Here is a 19,641-nt window from a genome sequence, read left to right on the forward strand (position 1 = left end):
TTGAATTCAATTGTTTTACAAACGATAATCTTGTTTATGCTTTATTAGTCAATGCAATAATGTGTTGAATTTATTCCCTAATATAGTCAGAAGGAACTTTGTTGTCTTTGAAATAATTTCCCAAAGATGTGGTTGTGTTCAAAAAGAAGACTTCAATCCTTTCACAGTTCTAATTGTTTGTTTAATGATTTCCATTTCTACCCAAAAAAGCTTGAAGTATTAAATAACTTTTCATAAACGTTTTTTGTTCAATAAGAAGGCTTAAAGTACCTTAGACAGTTCCAATTATTTGGTTAATGATTTCTCTCTCTACCCAAAGAGAAAAAGAAAACGAAGAGTTGGAGATTTATATGGACTTATATATATATTTTTAAATTTATTTATTGAAGTTATAGATGTATTGAACTGGTCATGAATAACCTCATCCTCCACGTTTTATTAGAATGATTAATGAAAGGAAATGACACACAATCAGACAAAGAAATAAATGTGCCAAACATGAAAAAAAAATGATGACAAGGGAGTGACTGGTTGAGCTTTGATGATTCTGACAGCATTAGTTAGAAGGGAATATGCTACGAGGAAGCTATGTGGGGGCACTTCTTATTCTTGACTTCATACATAATAAGTAGGCTGGTGCGCTACTAGAGGTGCCAAGTGAACCATAAAAGTTCTCCAGCAATGATTTCCTTGAGGAGCTCACTTGGTACATGCAATCTTCCTTCTCTGTGTGATTTTTTTTTTGTTTCCTTTCCCCTTAATAACCATTAAGTAAGCATGTGTTGCAGTGAGTTGGGTTATAGAAGTTTTTTTTTTCTTTATAAAAGATGGAAAAGTTGGGTTATAGATTTTATTCTTCTACATAAAGTAAAGAATTTATGTTGTTTGCTGTAAGACATTTCAGATTGATGCCAACTGCTAGTAGTACCTAAGGTCTCATGATATCTATGAGATCTTGGGTTCGAAACGTCATACTAGCATCTTAGGGCTACCTCTATGGGATTCGTCCTTGTAATAACCTGGTGCATGTGGGATGAGGGGACTACATACACCTGAGGGAATAATTAGAAAGACGAAGAGGACTGGACTTGCTTGTCTGTAAAAAAAAAAAAAATGGTTGCCTATTATGGCATGTACAGTAATTTTTCAAGCAATAAATGAGTTACCATTTTGAATATTCTTTTAAATTTTTTTCTTCAGTTGTTTGTTCTATTGCTTAAATTTTTTTTTTTTCAATTGTCTGTTCTCTCTTGCTCAATGAATTGCAGTTAATGTGTTCTTGAAAAACTCATTAGCTTTTACTTTTGCATCACTATTTTATTTGTTTTGATTTTTCCGACTTTCCTGTGTTTCTAGCATGAATCTTTGCTGTTCTTACGGTTTCTCTTTTGATGTATATGCAGGGGGCATCTCATGGATTTGTGAAGAACTTTATTTGGGTTCTTACTGCCTTCAAAGAACAATTGTAGATGGTGTAAACCTATTCTTCCTATGTGCTTTCTACCTATTTTTGATCATAGCTATCATAGGAAAATGTTCTACAAGAAGTAGCAGAAAAGATTGGGTCTTGGTGGTAGTTTCACTGTGTTGTGCTCTTTGTAGCATTGGTTATTTTAGTGTGGGTTTATGGAATCTAATGGCCAAAAATGACGAATTCAATCATATGAGCTGGTTGGTTTACTTTGTTAGAGCAATGGTTTGGATCTCTTTTACAGTTTCCCTGCTTTCTCAACTGTCCAAATGGATCAGTCTTCTAAACTCTTTTTGGTGGGCCATCTCTTTTGTATTGATTTCAATTCTGAATGTCCAAAATCTACTAAGAACACATAGCATTGAAATTTCGGACATAGTACCTTGGTCTATTAACTTTCTACTTTTCCTCTGTGCCCTTAGGAACCTAATTCACTTTGTTTCTCAACATAATCTAGAAAACAATCTATCTGAACCTCTATTAGCCAAAAAGGCTGAAAAAAGGCAAATAGAATTAGACCAGGCTAGTTTTCTTGGAAAATTGACATTTTCTTGGATTAATAGTTTACTTAGCTTGGGCTACTCAAAAAGATTGGCTCTTGAAGACATCCCCCCCTAAGTTCCCGAAGATGAAACCAAATTTGCCTACAAAAAGTTTGCTCATGCATGGGATTCTCTTTTAAGGGAAACAAACTCGAACAACACCGGGAACTTGGTTCTTCAGGCCATTGCAAAAGTTTACCTGAAAGAGAATATATTCATTGGCATTTGTGCATTTCTTAGGACAATTGCTGTAGTAGTTTCTCCTCTAATACTCTATGCTTTTGTAAATTATGCAAATGGCAATGAGAGGAACCTGGATGAAGGTCTCTCTATTGTGGGGTGTCTAGTTGTTACCAAGTTAGTTGAGTGTGTCTCAAAGGCACTGGTTCTTTGATTCAAGGAGGTCAGGAATGAGAATGAGATCAGCCTTAATGGTGGCAGTCTACCAAAAGCAGTTAAAGCTTTCTAGTTTAGGAAGGAGAAGGCACTCAACTGGGGAGATAGTGAATTATATTGCAGTTGATGCTTATAGAATGGGTGAATTTCCAAGGTGGTTCCATTCATCATGGAGCTTTGTACTGCAACTTTTCCTAGCCATTGGCATTCTTTTATGGGTTGTGGGTCTTGGTGCACTTATAGGTCTAGTTCCTCTTCTCATGTGTGGACTCCTTAATGTGCCTTACGCAAATATGCTACAGAAGTGTCAAACTCAGTTTATGATTGCCCAAGATGAAAGATTGAGATCCACTTCCGAGATCCTAAACAGTATGAAGATCAAAAAGTTGCAATCATGGGAAGACAAATTTAAGAATTTGATTGAATCCCTGCGCAAAAATGAGTTCAAATGGTTGGCTGAAACTCAGTTTGCAAAGGCTTATGGCACATTGTTGTATTGGATGTCTCCAACCATAATTTCTTCAGTGGTCTTCTTGGGATGTATTATTTTTGGAAGTGCCCCTCTAAATGCTAGCACCATCTTCACAGTTATTGCATCATTGAGGACTATGGGAGATCCTGTGAGAATGATACCAGAAGCTCTTTCTTCTTTGGTCCAAGTGAAGGTATCTTTCAATCGTCTCAATGCTTTTCTGCTTGATGATGAGCTGAAAAATGATGAATTATTTAGAATGCCCTTTCAGAAGTTGGATAAGAGTGTAAAAATACAATCAGGCAATTTCAGTTGGGATCCTGAAATAATGATTCCAACTCTAAGAGATGTGAACTTGGAAATAAGATGTGGGCAGAAAGTTGCTGTTTGTGGTCCAGTTGGGGCTGGGAAATCATCACTTCTCTATGCTGTACTAGGGGAGATACCAAAAATTTCTGGAACAGTGAGTAAAAACAGACTGATTGCTTATAATTTTGCAACTGAATTTTTTGTCACTGATTTTGGTCTTTATTGCTCACTAACAGGTTAATGCATTTGGATCCATTGCCTATGTTTCTCAAACTTCTTGGATCCAAGGTGGGACTATTTGTGATAACATATTATATAGAAAGCCTATGGACAAGACTAAATATGAGAAGGCCATAAAAGCATGTGCTTTGGACAAGGACATCAATAATTTCAACCATGGTGATATCACAGAAATAGGTCAGAGAGGGCTTAACATGAGTGGAGGGCAGAAACAAAGGATTCAACTAGCTAGCTTGAGCTGTCTATAACGATGCTGATATCTATCTCCTTGAGGATCCATTCAGTGCAGTAGATGCTCATACAGCTGCAATTTTATTTAATGTAAGAGAAACTTGCTTCAAGTTTTTTCATGAATGTGAAATCTAGGATCAAGAAAGAATCCTCATCTTTGATGTAGTTTTTTAACCAAGTAAAAAAATGTGAAATTGCAGGATTGTGTCATGGCTGCTCTTGAAAACCAAACGGTCATTCTAGTGACTCACCAAGTGGAGTTCCTCTCAGAAGTTGATAAAATTTTGGCAAATTTTCACCACGTTCTAAAAGTTAAGCTTAATTTTAAATTTTGTATGCATAAATTTTTGTTACCCATATCTAATAGTATTCTGTTTCTTAACTTTCCAGGTTATGAATGGTGGTCAAATTACTCAATCTGGAAGCTATGAGGAGCTCTTGACAGATGGGACAGCATTTGAACAGCTTGTGAATGCTGATAGAGATGCAATAACGAAACTAAAGAAGAATCTCAGAAGTTAGATACGGTTCAGCCAGAGGTGTCTCAAGGGTCTAACCTCACTAAGGAAAACAGTGAGGGTGAGATTGCTGTGAAGGATCTACCAGGAGTACAACTAACAGAAGAAGAAGAAACAGAGATTAATGATGTCGGATGGAAGCCTTTCTGGGATAATATTATTGACTCAAAGGGATTGCTTCTTTTTTTCTATGGCATAGTAACTCAGGCTGGTTTTGTTGGTCTTCAGGCCGCTGCAACATATTGGCTAGCTCTGGGCATTCAAATTCCGAAAATCACTAGTGTCATTTTGATTGGAGTCTACACTGCAATTTCAACACTCAGTGCTCTCTTTGTATATGTAAGGTCTTTCCTTGCAGCCTATCTTGGATTGAAAGCTTCCAGAGCCTTTTTCTCCGGGTTTACCAATGCTGTCTTTAAAGCTCCCATGTTATTCTTTGACTCAACCCCTGTTGGCCGGATTTTGACTCGAGTAAGATTATTTATTTCTCGACCACAAATAAAAAATAAAAAATCTATACTGTATTATGTATCTTAAAGGGTATTTTATAATCAGAGCCTGTACTAAATTTGTACATTCATCTTATTGTTTCTCTTGCAGGCTTCATCAGATTTGAGTATTTTGGATTGCGACGTACCTTTCTCCACAATATTTGTAGTGGCAGCAAGTATTGAACTTCTGACTACAATAGGAATTATGGCTTCTGTCACATGGGATGTTCTTATTGTAGCCATTCTTGCTATGGTAGCTGCAAAATATGTTCAGGTAGATCTAATGATTCATATCTAGTCTTGATTTTTTTGACCTCTTTCATCAATAACGGACTGACAAAGCTCTCTCTTTTGCTTTTGCTCAAAGGGGTATTATCAACCCTCTGCGAGGGAACTAATAAGGATAAATGGAACGACAAAAGCACCGGTTATGAATTATGCAGCTGAGACTTCACTTGGAGTGGTCACAATTAGAGCTTTTAACATGGCGGACAAGTTTTTTGAGAACTATCTAAAGCTCATTGATTCTGATGCTTGGCTTTTCTTCTATTCAAATGCAGCCATGGAGTGGTTAGTTTTAAGAATAGAAGTACTTCAGAATTTGACCCTCTTCACTGCAGCTTTCCTTCTTGTGTTGCTTCCCAAGGGTTTTATAGCTCCAGGTAACATAACTTCATTAGAACTGTCCATTTCTTGTAGCAAGGAGTTTCAGACTGTCAAAAAATATTACTCATAGTTCCTCCTTTCTTCGGTGGTCCGCAGGACTTGTGGGACTCTCTCTCTCTTATGCTCTATCCCTAACAGGAACCCAAATTTTTCTGACTCGATGGTATAGCAGCTTATCAAACTAATCATCTCAGTTGAACGGATCAATCAATTCATGCACATACCATCAGAGCCTCCTGCTATTGTGGAGAACATGAGGCCACCGTCTTCATGGCCTTCAAAGGGTAGGATAGAGTTGCAAGCTTTGAAGGTAAGGAAGCATGTCATACATACCCCCATTTAGCTTTATCTACTTAAGTTTCTTAGTGTTCTTCACATCGCTACCTCAATCATTTCAACTTCGAATTGATCAAATTGACTCCAATTATTATTTTTGTTGGGTTTCAGATAAGATATCGTCCAAATTCTCCATTAGTTCTCAAGGATATCACCTGCACTTTCAGAGAAGGGGCTAGAGTCGGAGTTGTGGGAAGAACAGGAAGTGGAAAAACTAAACTTATTAGTGCTTTATTTCGTTTAGTAGAGCCTGCAAGCGGGAAAATTCTTGTAGATGGGCTTGACATATGCTCCATTGGTTTGAAGGATTTAAGGATGAAACTCAGCATCATCCCTCAAGAGCCAACTCTTTTCAAGGGTAGTGTGCGGACTAACTTGGATCCTCTAGGTCTTTACTCTGATGAAGATATATGGAAGGTAAGCCTGCTGATTCTCATCTTGAACAAATTATTTTGTAATATTTTGTCTTCTTTTCTTGGAAAGTTTGGAGTATCCCAACTCACATTTTCATTTATAGGCTCTTGAGAAGTGTCAGCTTAAGGCAACAATCAGCAGCCTACCTAATCTGCTGGACTCTTCAGGTCAGTTTATGATTCTTTTTTAGAACTAACTAGAAGAATGAAACATGTCAATTTCTATAGAGTGGTATTAAAGCAATATGGATAATATTGCTCATTAACTTTGATAGATTCAACAGTGAGTGATGAAGGTGAAAATTGGAGTGCTGGGCAACGCCAACTCTTCTGCCTCGGTAGAGTTCCTACTGTTATTGATAGTGATAGATTCAACAGTGAGTGATGAAGGTGAAAATTGGAGTGCTGGGCAACGCCAACGCCAATAGTGAGTGAAGAAGACTGTCACTTCTTCTTTTCCTGGTGTGGCTGCCATAAACCTAACTTCAATGTCACCATTTTGGTTTTTGATGAAGAAAGGAGTGTTGGATTGGATTGGCTGGGCTGCCTGATGAAGAGTCTCATATTTTGTGATCCATGATTCTGGAAAGAGTTTTGTCATCTGCTCTTTGTTCAACTGTCGTGGAACAAATGTGCACATAGGCGTCATGCTTGGGTCAACTTGGATTAAAAGAGCATCATTAGACTGGGCTATTTCTGGTATAGCTATGTCAAATGCATGGTTTTGGAGTCTGTAGGCAAGCTGATAATGGAGTGTGGCTGCAAAAGTATCATGCACTTGGGAAGCTCTTGTGATCTGGACTTGGATTTTAAGAGCATCACAAAGGTGAGGGTCTTTGAGAGACATGTTGAAATTGGGGAAAATGGTGACAAAGACTGTTCTCGCATTGAGGGTGGTTTGGACAGTTCCTATAACTGCATTATGGTATTTCAAAAATCTAGAATCAAGAAGAGAAATTCTAGAAGCTATAGAGAGTCATTTTCTACCATGAAAAGTGAGTGTAAGCCTTACTGCACCAAAATGGAGGTGAGTGTAACCTTATTTTTGCCATGTAATCACAAACTTTCTGGGAAGGGTAAGAGTGATAAAATTTTCTTTTTCACTAGTTGGAATGTTGAACTGGTCAAACTTAGAAGCTTGGACATATTCTTTTACACTAGAAAAATGAGAAGGACCTAAAAACTTTTTTATGGATTTTTTGAAGGTATTTTGAGGCTTATCAAAGACAGTATAAGGATTTACAATAGGAAAATCAGTAATAGAAATTTTACTATTTTCAGGAACATGGGATATTTCATACAAGTAGTCTAGTCTAGTCTATTTGCAGTGGATTTACGAAGGGAAAAATCACACGTAATTGTAATGGTATCTGTAACTGCCGAGGATGATGAACTAGCCATGATAGTTTCTGAAATGAAGAACTATTTTCCTAAGGTCTGACAGGACTAAAACGCCACTTTTAGGCTCACGTTCACAAGATGACTCAGGAAAATAGGTTCTTTGACACTTTGAGAATAACCCCTTAGTGTTCTACTTGATTATTAAATCTAGTGTTCTGATGTGATAAATACAGATGATCTACTTATTGTGGCAACTGTAAATCACAGAGCATACTAATCAGGACAATAATCAAAGTATACTAATCAAAAGAGAGTGAAACTGATTGCAAGGCAATAGCAGTTATGTGTTGCAAGGTGCAAGGCGCAAGGCTCTGATACCAATTATGGGAGTAAAGGACAAAGACCAAACTAAAAGACGAAAAAGGAACTAAAAAACTAAGAAGAAAGCTACGGGTAAAAGAAATAGAATAAGGATGAAGACACAAGCGGAAAATTTTATTCATAGTAAAATATTATTTTCCTCCCTAAACTATAACTACAGTTTGTTTTTAATCCTTGAATTTTCAAAAGTTCTATTCTTGTACCTAAACTTTGCAAAACGTTATGATTTTCATTCCTCCATTTATTTTTGTTAGTTTATATCTTATGCGGCTTAACGAAGCATTGATGTGGTACCGGACTTGAACTATATTATTTAAAAAAAATATATACATATGGACACGTGGCAAATAATTATAGTGACACGTTGGAACCATTTTTAAAAGCTCAAAATTGCCCCTCAGACCAAAATCTCCTGATAAGCCAAAATCCATAAACCATGAAAACCCAATCGTTGGAATAGTTCCTGTCCAAATCAAACCAGCGACCCCAATCGGCTGTTAGTCTACACCGTGAAGCTCCGCTGTGTCGAGGTTCATATGTTCTTTGTTTCTCTGTCATTTACAAAGGGTCGATCAAAACTTTGTCCTGTTCTTTCAAATTCAGTTCTCAATTCTGGGTTGTCAGTAGTGTGAAAGGGACAATTCTGGGTTGTTATTAATTTTTTGTTCATACTTTACTATGAATTTCCTTTGTATTTGGAATTGAATAGTTGGGACCATTTGTGGTTGCTGCAGTAAATAGCTTATATGGGTTTGGAGATAATTTTGTTTGTCGTTGTCCAAAGGATTCATGTGTTATTCCATGAATGGTTTGGTTCTATTTAGTGCTAGGAATATGCCAGTTAACGATTTAGGATCTTAATTTCTTTTTACTGTCATGGATTTATGGCAGTCTTTTTTCATTGGGTTTATGTTACTCAGTAGGCTTTGATTTCAACATCAACTTCAACTTCACGACGCCGGGGTTCTGAACCTTATTTCATCTCCTCGACGTCGGCGAAGGAGGCTGAAGTTGAACTACATCGCCGCTTTGTAGTCCAAGTCAGGTGACACATCAGCATTCCATTAGTCCACATAAAACATAAACTAACAAAAATAGATAAAGGGATGAAAATCAAAACTTTTTGCAAAGACGAGGTATAAAAATAAAACTTTTGAAAGTTTATGGACAAAAAATAAATTTTTGTGGTAATTTAAAGATGAAAATAATATTTTAGTCTTTTATTTATTTATTTTTGATAAGATTTTATTTATTTTTTAATTCTACAATTACACTTTTATTTAATTTATATTCTTAAGCTGATACATTATTATTGGTTGTCACAAAAGCTTAATTTAATAATTGAATTTTTCACTAATCAATTGCCCCTAAACTTAAGCATTTGAAAAATAATAAAATTTAATCATTAAATTAATCTAGAGAAGTGATAGTTCATAATATTTAAATTAATTTTTTACCTATCAATAATAACTAATAACAATATACTATTTCATATATATTTATTATAAGAATATTGTGAAAATATTGCTAATCCTATTATTCATTTTCATGTTTTTTTTGGTAAGTAGCAGCCAGACCGGCGCAAATCATGCAATAATGGCTTTTCTGTCTCTTTCAGGAGAGTCCATGTATGATGTATGTCATCGCTCTCTCTCTTTTTGTTTTTCAATAAATTCTTTGGATTTTTAATTAATATCCGTGTCACATTTTTTGCAGCCAGTATTCTTCCACGTAGTTAGTATCTATATCATTATCACGTACTTACAGTTTTTTTTTAATATATATAAATTATTTATTTTCATTTCACTTGCTCAGATGACAGATAGTCACATGTCAGACCAAATAATTCTTTATCTTACATTATTTTAGTTTCCACCACGCGGGAGCATTATACTTTTCATTCATATAAGACACGAAAGAATAGAGAAGCACATGATTCTCAGCAACAAAAAAGGTTAGACATTAACATTTATTGTCATTTACTCATGTACATGTACTACAAAGATTCTGAACATTACTTCCCATAAAAAATCAAGAGCAACATAGGTTAGGAAATTCAAGGAAAAAAAAAAAAAAAGTAATTGTCTCACGTTACTTAAGAGAGTATGTTGTGTGTAGTATAACTTACCCCACTTTTCTTTAAATGTTACCATGATTTTTGAGTGGAGTTGTGGTGTGCCTTTATATTAGAACCTCTTTCCCTCTCCCTTGTGTGTGTTTGTTTCTAAAAAAAAAAAAAAAATTTATTTTTATTTTTATGAACATGCTCTTTATCTTTAAGACAATATTTATCTATATAATATGTTTTTATGCTTGCCTTCTTTTATTGGTTTTGTATCTTTTCCATCCTACTTCATTTATTTTTAATTAATTAAACGCAAAAACACTATATTAGTCCTTAACATTTTAGAGCTACAATCAATTTGGCCCCTATATTTTGGTAGTAGTCAATTTGGTACAAAAAAAAGAAGATTCATATGTGTTTTTTAGTTTTTGTGAGGCCGTGGGTTTCTAAAAGAAAAAGAAAAAAAAAATAGAGAAATGGAAAAAAATTGGTACCAAAAAAAAATGTTATTAAAAGCTGATGTGGTATTTTTTTTCCCACTTAAGCGCTGATGTGGCCATATTGACCGCTCAAATTTAGATATATCTACATCTAATTTAATATTTTAATATTAGGCATGCCAACTGTACAAATCGTTTGCCGTGTAAGTATTTTCTGTTAGTGAGTTAATGGTAAAGACTAAATTGAGTGCGAGTTGAAAATAGGAGGGACCAAATTAATTGTTATCAAAATGTAGGGACTAAGTTGATTATGACCCCTAAATGTAGAGACCAAAATGGTGTTTTTGCCTTAATTAAATCCTCACTAGTTCTCTAGGATTCAACAAAACCTAAATTCTACATCCAACAATTTGGGAGAATTCCAGAATTTTAAGGTGTTGGGCTTTGTGGAGTCTAATTGTGTTTGATCTAGATTATGACTCAACCCAATATAAAAATGTTATGATTTTAATGAGAGATTTTTTGAGGTTTAGCTTATGGAGCAGAGGCTAAAAAGAAATTTTTTGGTTCATTTTTTAGCCCATTGTGGATCTTCTGTGTAAGATATAAATACTGTCATTTCAAATTAAGGTTTGTTGCCTTGTTGAGAGAGAAAAAATTGTATTGCCTCATCTTGTATTTTTTCTTCCGTGAATTGTGAATACACTTTAACTCTATAGACATAGACAAATTGCTAATTCACGTGAATATGGTTGTGTGTGATTGTTTTCTTTAAAATATATTTTCTCTATTTTTGCATATCACGGATTGGAGAATTCGTGTATATTCCCAACACAATGCATGCATGTATGATAAAAAAAAAAACTGAATATGGAACATGTTAATAAACAATGAAGAGACACCATGAAAAGGTCACCATTGAAGAGTCACAACTTTCAAAATGTTGCTAATAGTGATGGAGCCAAAATTTTAGTACGAGGGCAAGTTAAAAAAGCAAGATTGAGCAATATTAATTCTAAAAAAATAAAATTTGATATAAAAAACAAAAAAAATATAGTTTCTCTACATTATAAGGTTAAAAAATAAAAAATAAAAAACACCCGCCTGTTAGCTAGGTGGGGTGGTGTACTCTCAAGCCATAAGGTTTTGGGATGATGGGGCTCCCGAGTGGTAGCCAGGGCCAGTGGGGCAGATTAGGTAAATTTCTAACCACAGATAAAAAAAAAAAAAAAAAGTTTGCATTTTGCGATATCTTTTATAATACTATATTCCAATCAACATGTTCCAATCTTCGCCTATAAACAGTGTACGCTGTTCTTCCTACATGAATCGCGAAGGGATTCAATTTCAGATGTTATAGAGCATTTGAGATGTGATATGGGGGATTGGTAGATATTACTAGAAGACACTTCCCTCATGAGAATGAACCTGTACATCAATAAAGTTTGGTTTGTTATACTCAGTTGTGTGTGTGTGTGTGTTTTTTTTTTAGAGAGTTTCAACTTATATGACATCCGCTTCTGATAATAGTTCTTTATTATCAGATCAAGATACCAATCAGTTTTTGGTGTAGGCGGAGATTGAACTCTAGATCTCTTATACAACTATTAGAGATTTTATCAACTGAGCTAACTGGAACTCACACTCAATTGCGTTTCTTAGTTGAGTGGTTTGCTAACACAGTTGTGTACTATTTTAGTTGGAATTCCCAGTGTGTCTTGGGGTCTTTTTGGCTTGTTATGTTAGTCAATTTGTATCTATATTTTGTGTTTAATTTTATTAAAGTCCACAATGAGAGCTAATAATTCCAGTCTTCTAGCAGCTAATGCATTATATGGTTTGGAAAGCCGTTTGTATTTTTTTTTTTTTATATAAAAAACTTGATCATGAGTTAATACATCACAAAAAACCGAAGGAGTAGAGCCAAAAACAAAACAACCTGAATACCTATTTTTAAAAGACTAGGAATGCTATATGCTCTACACATGCAATTGCCATTCATATGGCAACAGGCATGGGCTATTTTTGTATTAGACTTTTTGTGATAAAAAAAAGGAACCATTAAATGTGACTAAAGTGCAGTCAATTGTGATGTTGATACTGCCTAATTTGACGATGGAATCATTAAATGTGAAAAAAGGGATTGTCAAATGTGAGAAAAATTAGGTCATATATGATATTGGTACTACTTAATGGAATAATGAAATTGTCAAATATGAGAATAAAAAAAGAATTACTGAATGTGACAAGTACGGTTTGGTACCACTTAATGTGGTCATAGAACTGTCAAATGTGAATAAAAAATAATGGAACCACCAAATATGTCAAAAGTTCGATTATATGTAATGTTGGTATTGCTCAATGTGACCATGAAACTGTCAAATGTGAGAAAACAAATTAGGCGAATGTGACAATGGAATTATCAAATGTGAGTAAACAAAATAAGGGAACCACTGAATGTGACAAAAATATTGTCAAATGTAATGTTAGTATTGCTTGATATGATGTTAGAATTGTCAAATGTGAGTGAAAAATAAGGGAATCAATGGATGTGACAAAAATATGGTTAGAAGTGACGTTTGTACTGCCTAATGTGACAGTGAAACTGTCAAATATGAGGAAAGAAAAAGGGCACATTGAATGTGACAAAAGTACGATTAGAAGTGATGTTGGTACCGCCCAATATGACAGTAGAACTTTCAAATGTGAAAAAAAAATAGAGCACTACCTAATGTGACAAAAATACAGTTAGATGTGATGTTGATATTTCCTAATGTAACAATAGAATTATCAAATGTGAGAAAAAAAGTAAAGGAACTACCGAATGTGACAAGAGTACAATCACATCTGATGTTGGTATTGTACAATGTGTGGATGAAACCATCAAATGTGACAAAGTACTGTAAAATGTTATGTTGGTACTGCTGAATGTGACAATGGAATCATCAAATGTGAGAAAAAAAGGGAACCACCAAATGCAACAAAAGAATAGTCATATGTGATGTTGGAACTGCACAATATAAGGATGAAACTATCAAACGTGAAAAAAATAAATAAAAAAACCATCGAATGTGACAAAAATACTGTCAAATGTGATGTTGATACTGTTGAATGTGATAATAGAACCATCAAATGTGAGAAAGAAATAATGGAACTACCAAATGTGACAAAAGTTTGTCAAATGTGATGTTGGAACTGCACAATGTGAGAATGAAACTGTTAAATGTGAGAAAAAAAAAAACCACCAAATGTTACAAAAGAATAGTCATATGTGATATTGGTACTACACAATGTGAGGATGGAACTGTCGAATGTGAGAAAGAATAAGTAAACCACTAAATGTAGCAAAAGAACAGTCACATGTGATGTTAGAATTATACAATGTAAGAATAGAATCGTTAAATGCGATGTTTTAGTAACTTGATATAGCAGATTACTTACTAATGAGCATGTACCTCCTATATTTTTTGGGTATTGTAGAATTACCCTTTTCTTTGATGTTTGAACTAGCTTTTTGTTCTAATTGATGCCGTATTTTGCTAAACTGTTTGCAAAATAATGTGATTAATTGGTTGACATGTTCCTTTTATAGATAAAATCTTCGAATTTGCTCGTGTCAATCACAAGAAGATTCACAAAATCTATCTTAATAGGGGTTCATCTAAAATTTAATTTTGAGTTATTATTATGCTTAAGCTTCATAATCACTGTTAATTATAACTATCCAACAAAAACACTTTAATTTGAATAATCTTTTCTGTTTTTTGGGTTAAAGATTAACTTAAAATGTCCCTTTATATTTCTATTATCTAACTTATGTATGTTGTTTTAAAGCATCATTTTTTTAAAAAAAAATTTTGTTTCTATTTTATTCCCTTTAAGGGTTGTGTTTGGTTGGCAAGAATTTGATGTGAGAATTTAAAATTTTTGGGAATTATTAAAATTAAGAATATTTGGTTGATTAATATTGTGAGAGTTTAAAAAATTTGAGATATTTAAATTCCTAAAATTTATGCATTTTTAAAGTCTCACCTAAAAGTTAAGAATTTGAATCTCCTCCCCCATTTTGCACTTAATCTAATTGATTAGAACTGTAGCAAATCATGCCTAAAACTAGTTAAAATTCCTTATCAGATCTCACCTATTATCTCTGCAAAAAAGGAAAAAGAAAAAGGAATAATTTTTTTTTCTCAGTCTCACCTATTATAATGGTCAGGTGAGTTTTTTTTTTTTTATTAATTATTTTATTTTATTTTATTACAACTTTACTTTCATTTAAGGAGATCAAACAAATGAAAGTGAGTTTCATACCAACACTACTAGTTTTCACTCAACATAACCCAACCAATAATATCTTCTATTTTCTTTCAATCCATGTCGTTTTGTTTGTCAATAATTTGTTCCCCTTTAAGGGTTGTGTTTGGTTGGCAATAATTTGAAGTGAGAATTTAAAATTTTTGGGAGTTATTAAAATTAAGAATGTTTGGTTGTTAATATTGTGAGAGTTTAAAAAATTCAAGATATCTCAATTCCTAAAATTTATGCGTTTTTAAAGTCTCACCTAAAAGTTTAAAATTTGAATCTTTCCCATTTTGCACTTAATCTAATTGATTAGAACTGTAGCAAATCTTGCCTAAAACTATAGTTAAATTTTCTTATTATATAAGTTTGTTTTGAGAATAATGTTTTCTAGAAAATGAATTATTTTCCAAAAAGTATTTTCTATATAATTATCTCATTTTTCTATGATTGGTAGTAACCTTAAATGAGTTAAAAATAATCTTCTTACTTTCCTTATTTAGCTTAGTGTGAGATAGAGTTATTTTCTATAAAAAAAAAAAATAGTGGAAAATAATTTTTTAAAAATAAGTCATATATTTTATATTAACTAAATATAGTTTTCTTTAAACTCATTTTTTCTAATTCTATCAAATACTAAAAAACATGAAAAATTATCTTTACGTAATGTTTTCCATCAAATCAAATGGAGCGTCTCACCTATTATCTCTGCAAAAAAAAGGAAAAAAAAAATCTATCTGTCTCTCCTATTATAATGGTCAAGTGAGTTGTTTAGAATCTAATAAAAAAATTAGGAATTTAAATAGTTCATTTAAAAGAAAAGGAGTTTAAATTGAAAATAATCTTAAAAATAAATTTTTTTGACATAAAGATAGAACTTGTATTGATATATCAAGAAAACAATGATAAAAGAGAACAAAAAATTAATATTTGAGCAATCCTACGGAATTTTTGTCACCCTTAAAGTGAGTCTGTGTCATCGTAATCTCTTCTTTTTTTTTTTTTTTGTTTTTTTTGTAGTTGTTTTTCTTAAATTCATTTCATTCTTAATTAATATTTGTTTCACATTTTATGTAGTGAGTCTATCTATATCGTTATCACGTGCTGACAATTTTTTTTAAAATTATTTGATTTTATTTCACGTGTTCACACGTGCTCACCTTCACGTTCACATGTCATGCAAAATATATCTTTTTATCTTTAGCATTTATGATTGAACCATTTTGTATTTTGGTTTAATGTTACACTATTAATTCATATAAGAAACAAAACGAAAGACAAGGAATTAAAACAGCATTTTTTTTTTGTCACTTACACATAATGTACTAATCAACAATTCTGACCATTTATTCATAATTTTGATCTTGTTCCACACATCAAAAATAAAAATCAAAACGCAAAAAAGTTGCTAAGTTTGGTGATCTGAGGAAAAATCCAACTTATTGATGTGAAATGCTTGTCTCATAGTGACCAACCTTATTCAGATGCTTGTGACTAAAAGAATAATAATAGCATAGAAAGTGATATTTTCATATTCAAGATGTTTGATTGTTATAATGAGTATTGACCACTATGCGATAAAAAAAATATAGCATGGTGGACAAGACTCAATATATCAATCAAACATCTTGAATAGAAAACATTACTTTCTGAACTTAAAAGTTAAAACACTTTTGGGATTACTATATTAATTGCAGCAACCGAAATTGACTTCATTCTCTATCACCCAACAATGATAATGTTTGTTGTAGGGGTGTTTCGGTTCGGTTTCGGTCGGTTTTTATGGGTATGGCCAACGGAAACTGAATATTTCGGTTTGTGAAATTCTCAACCGAAACCGACCGAAATGGCTGGAATCCGAACGGTTTTGGTGTATTTCAGTTTCGGTCGGTTTTCAGTTTTTCAAAGAAAGGGTTATTGAGATTTTCAAAACCCTAACTTTAATCACATATAAAAAACAAATAAATAGAGCAACAGAGAGGGAGCTATTGAACAAATCAGAACGACAAAGAAAGAAAAATTTCCAACAATATTTGTTCAACAATTTACACACAGAATGTGTTTGGATTCAACTGAAAAGAGGCTGCGTTTTGCGTTTTGCGTTTCAAGCTTTTTTTTTTTTTTTTCCAAGCCGCAGATGTTGACCAGTCTTCCGTGAACAGTGCATCCGTGCACTGTTCACGGACCCACAAATTTCACTTTTCAGCCACTTTTTCATTAAAAATGGGTCCCGCGGTACTATTCACACATTTTAAAATTATTTTGCTACAGTGTTTTCAGTTTTCAGTTTTCAGTTTTCAACAATAAGTTCTATCCAAACGGACCCATAGATTCAAACAAAAAATTGAACTTTACCACACCATAGCAAGAGCCTACCACCATGCTTGAGCCTACCATTGATTTTTCGTTCTCTGTATAGAGATGTGACTCAGAGAGAAGAGAAAGGCATGGCCATGGTCCATGGGACTCATAGAGAACAAAAAGAAATGAAAAAAAATGGGGAGGCTGAGGTAGACGTGAGAAGGGCTGATGAAAAGAAAAGAGAAGAAGAAAATAGGGAGGATAGGGGCGGCTGGAAAAAAAGAAAAGAGAAGAAGAAATTAAGGAGGATAGGGGCGGCTGGAAAAAAAAGAAAAGAGAAGAAGAAATTAAGAAGGATAGGGGCGGCTGGAAAGAAATGAAAGAGAAGAAGAAAGTAGGGTTATTTATATCATGCTATAATTCTAGGGTTTTAAAAAATTAAATAGCAAAAAATCACTCACGCCCACGCGAAGACTCGATCTCTGGAACTGCTAGCCAAAACTTAAGGAGCATACTACTAAGCCACTGAAGAGTTATGTTTTAAAGTTACGTAAATAAATAAATAAATAAATATATATATATATATATATATATATATATATATATATATATATCAGTTCGGTTCGGTTGGTTTCGGGGTAAAAAATCCAGCACCGAAACCAAAACCGAAAATTTTGGTTTTTAAAAAATGAAACCGAAACCGAACCGCACCGAAACCAAACCGAAATTTTGGCAACGGTTTGGTCGGTTTCAATCGGTTTGTTCGGTTCCTCGGTTTTTTGCACACCCCTAGATTGTAGACTACTACACTTTGTTTTAGAACTTTAATTGAGCCACAACAACGAACAAAAAATCACAGTAAATCATACAAATCAACCTTAAGTTTAGTCATATTGTGATCTTAAACTTTATGCTTTATTCTTTATTTTTAAATTTAAATAATGAACCTTTTAAACCCAAGAAAAAAAACCTTCCACGTGAATCTCGAGTAATTATAGTAATATTTTGAGAACATGATAGTTTCATATTCCATCATCTTACATAATAAGAGCAACCATATCAGCCCATCTATAATCTTCTAAAATAGAAAAAAGTACCAATTTTACACATTCTAACCCAAAAAACACCCACATCAGTTTTTGTAAAAATGTGCAAATATACACCATGACCGTATATATAAATAGTAACCATATATATATGCACGGTTACTGTTCACCGCATATATGACTTTTTTATTCTTTTTTTTCCTCTCTCCTCTCTCTACCTTTGACTCACCTCATTGTGTAAAGAAATGTGTATAATATTTTATTTGAATATTTTACACTGTTCACCGTGTGAAGAAATGAATATTTTATTTAAATAAATGTGTATAATAGACAAACTGATATGAGTGTTTTGTAAAAATAGGTGTGTAAAATAAAAAAAAGTAGGTTTTAAACGTGCAAAATGGAAATTTTTTTTTCCACATACTGATGTGGATGCTCTAATAAGTTCTATTAATTAAATTAATAGTGAGAAACATTATTCATTAGAGAGGAAGAGAGTACAATATTATTTTCCTCCAGAGCATTGTCTATTTTTCTTTGAATTACATATTGCAATTTGGCACTAAAGAATTCTAACTGATAAATACAATTTAATAAGCACGTGAATATATATATATATATATATATATATATATATATATATATATATATATATATTTTTTGTTGATAAAGGTTTCATGTGCAATTTACTTTATTTTTTGTTGCTATTAGTTAACAATGATTCTTTAAGGAGACAAATTGAAACAATTACAAAAATTTTAGGTTTTGATTGAAACTTTTTTAAAAACAAAGATTTAATTTATAACTCCTTTTAAACTACAGGAAAAAGAATGAAGTAATTTGCCTCATTTTTATCCAACAAATTTAAACCTACGCATGCAGCAGCCGTGCAGTGCACAACAGCTAGCTGGAAATCTGTACCCTTCTTCTTGTCTTCTATTGAAAAACAAAATAATATCTTCAAACAGATGCTCATGAATTCTCTATCCAAATAATGTGTGAGGAGCCGTGTGTACCTTTTTTTTCTTTAAAAAAAAAATAAAGAAGAACAAGTGCCGTGTTGAACTCTTAACAGAGAAAGTGTATAATATATAAACATGGCCTTACCAGTTGGAAAATGTATAATAAGAACTGTAAAGGGATTAACACAAAAAGCTGAAAATGACAGTACTGGCTTTTTTCCACTCTTGAGAAATTTTTTTCCCCTATTGGGAAAAATGATATCATGCAATACATCACGTTACAATGTCCAAATGGAATCAAAATAAAAATTTTCACGCACAGTACAACTATGTGTGAGCTTCATCTTCTTCTTCCAAGTTTGCATTTATTAGATTATTATTTAAATAATGTTAATTAGACTAATTAGTCTCTACCGCCCATGTGCTCCATAAACGCAATGAGCTTTTGAACCATTAGAAAATAGAAGAAAAAAAAAAATAGTGAATTTATGGGACAGAAGGGTACCGCTGTGATCGAGATGTGCATGAACGTATGCATGGGTTCAAACTTCAAAAACAGTCAAATGACTCAAATGGTCCAAGAGCTTTGCGATTGGGGGATTAAGATTTTCTTAATTAACATTTCGAAAGAAATGGACCATATATGTTCACTTCCATGGGGTTGGTAGTTGGTTCAAATTACTATTTAAAGTCTATTTGTCATAAATATTCTTGTTTGTTA

General features: G+C 33.1%; 1 pseudogene; it reads left to right on the forward strand.

The window, feature by feature from the left end:
* The first annotated feature begins 464 nt into the window (after positions 1-464).
* Positions 465-7,188, forward strand: LOC142634459 (ABC transporter C family member 8-like; annotated as a pseudogene).
* Positions 7,189-19,641: the final 12,453 nt, after the last annotated feature.

The sequence above is a fragment of the Castanea sativa genome, chromosome 5 (genome assembly GCF_040712315.1).
Source record: "Castanea sativa cultivar Marrone di Chiusa Pesio chromosome 5, ASM4071231v1".
NCBI classification, from domain to species: Eukaryota; Viridiplantae; Streptophyta; class Magnoliopsida; order Fagales; family Fagaceae; genus Castanea; species Castanea sativa.